The 2,585-nt window shown below is 40.3% G+C and overlaps 1 long non-coding RNA gene across 1 annotated transcript; it reads right to left on the minus strand.

Moving 5' to 3' along the window:
* Positions 1-248: 248 nt before the first annotated feature.
* Positions 249-2,032, minus strand: LOC134159973 (uncharacterized). Its single transcript, XR_009963379.1, has 2 exons — positions 1,054-2,032; positions 249-867 (listed from the first exon to the last, which is right to left on the minus strand). It is a non-coding gene; the product is annotated as an uncharacterized LOC134159973 (long non-coding RNA).
* Positions 2,033-2,585: the final 553 nt, after the last annotated feature.

Genomic DNA, 2,585 nt, shown 5'->3' on the forward strand with positions numbered 1-2,585 from the left:
CAGAATGTCTTATTATGAGAAAAATTAGATTTTAAAAGATCCTTCTGGTGGGGCTACCAGGGTGAAAGGGGCTGGTTTTATGCTGGAGCCTCATGTCCTTGTGGCCAAAAAGAGGTATGATTGAAAGTCTGATGTGAGGCAGACAGTGGAGGCTCCTCAAGCCCAGTGTTTGGGGGATAACCAGCACCAGCAGCTGCCTCCAAAATCTCACCTGTAACTTCATGCATGATGAATGAAGTTTACTGTGGCAAGTTGGGAATCTGTTTATTGTCACGGTGGAACAGACAGATGCAGTGGAGAACTTTGACAGCTTTGCATCAGTGAAACGAGAGGAAAATCTCTTTGCAATGTTGTGAAGATACATTTATGGTGGTTAAAAAGTATTCAAATGCTATAATGAAAAGCATAATGAAAATCTATTACCATTAGTAATTCTGTATTTACTACAGCACTTGAATTATATGCAATAAAATATGTAAGCAAACATCAAATAACAAGGATAAAAGCAGAATCTGAAAACAAACCATTCATGGAATGAGACAAGAGTTTGAGGAGGCAGTTTGTATGGTTTCAATTCTAATTAGAGACTGCATCATGGTGCAAAGAACTGGATTCAGATAGGCAAAAGTATGAGAAACAAACACAAGAAAACTGAACACACTGCTCAGATCCCTCTTAAATTCATCTGGGTCACAAGAACATAAAGAGAATGAACTAATGAGAGTGAATAACACACAGCCTGACCTGGCCCTGGAGTACACACAAGCTTAGCAAATCCTCCCATCACAGAATGCTTGGAGGGAGAACTAAACAGCGATCCTTGTAGTGAACCTCAGCAGTGAGATGCTCCTCTGGTTCTGCAGGGAACTGATGAAAGAACAAGCTTCTCGAAGGGTAAAGCTTTCCAAAAAGCCAAAGTACTGCGCTACCCCAGGAGGTATTTCTAGTTTTCACTAAGGGCTTTTTGTTTCCATCATAAATAATATCAATAGGAATATGTATCACCTATCTCTTTCCATCTCCAGTCTCTTAATTTCTCTAGACAACACATACCTGATCCAGCAATACTCTTTAGCAAACCACCCAAGGCTGCCCTTCTTGGGATCTCCTAGTCTTAACTGTATGACCACTGGAGATGGTTTTTTGGTGATTCCAAACACACGGCCTTCCATGCTGTCAAACACTCCTGCCTTGTATCTGCTACCTCCTCATGTTTCTATAAGCGACAACAGACAGGGGCATGGAGCTGAAAATTCAGCATCTTCTATTTGGGGACTTTTTCCTTCCTTCTTTTTCTTTCTTTTTCGTTTTCTCCTTTCTTTTCTCTCTCGTCAATGCTCTGATAGCTGCATGAAAGACCAAGAGGACACCTTGCATCCATAAATAGTATTTTCATGTCATCGATGTTTTGGACAAAACCAGAATCCTGTAACTTTTCTGTTGCTCTTTTCTTCTTTCTTCAAATGCTTTTCAGCTTTAACTTTGCTTCAGTTCACCTCTAGCAACTGTGCCTATTACACAGACATATTTACTAAGGCTACTTTACATACACCCATGCCAATTATCTTGCTCAGCTCAGTGTGGGTGAAGCCTCAGCTGGAATATCATATCCATTTTCAGATGCCACATAAGAAAATAAAACCAGATCCAAACCAACTGCAAAGAGCACAAAAAGCAACAAAGATGCTGTGAGGAAATCTACCCCCAAGAACAAAGTGAAATACTGGATTTGCTTCATGCAAAGAAGAAAAAGGAGAGTGCTCATGTGATGGCTGAGAAGGGCCAAATACCAATAGTCCATTTTGTTACAGTAAAGGTCATCAATCAAATGTTCATGCCCACTGAAAGTATAACAGGAATAGACTTAATTCAAGATTTGGTAAAGTAACAAAAGCGATGTTTAAACAATTAAAACACCAGTATGGGAAGTTGTGGAACACCCTGCACTTCAGATTTTGTTAAGGAGAGGATACACAAACATCCCTATGGGATACAGAGAAGCATCTCCCTCCTGTCTTACAGTCAGCATGGGATCTACAGATTGGGATCTACAGATCTCCTAATGTCTGACAGCTACATTTATTATAGCAAATACAGGAAGAAGAATAGTGGTGAGAAGGGAATATCTCAATTACAAAAGTGGACTTTTAAATGAAGACAATGCCACTCAGGGCCACTGTCCATTCTGGGCCACCATCTCGGCTACCATTTCAGTAAGTGACTTGAGGACTTCCCTGCAACTGCCAGCTCCAGAGGAGATGAGGGGCTACATTAAGTGCATCACATATGCAAACAATCCCTATGCACTCTGAGTTAAAAGTTTACAAGGCATTTCAGATTCAGTGTTTCTTGGTTTATTAAGTTTATCTCGCTAACTGAAAATCTTTAGATACACTTTGGTTGAAAAGCTTCACCTCAGCCCACAGCAGCATGACATCACCTGCGGTAATTGTTAATACAGACCCTGTTCCTTTGATTAATTTGTTCCATTACCTCTTGTTCATCAAACTGCATTTTCCTTATAAAATGGCTATTTTTACACTGGACATCCATAACACTGAAAGTGTGTCTCCACTCCTTGCTCC

This window comes from Pezoporus occidentalis, unplaced genomic scaffold (genome assembly GCF_034315485.1).
Source record: "Pezoporus occidentalis ecotype Australia unplaced genomic scaffold, CSIRO_AGI_Poc_V1 ctg153, whole genome shotgun sequence".
NCBI lineage: Eukaryota > Metazoa > Chordata > Aves > Psittaciformes > Psittacidae > Pezoporus > Pezoporus occidentalis.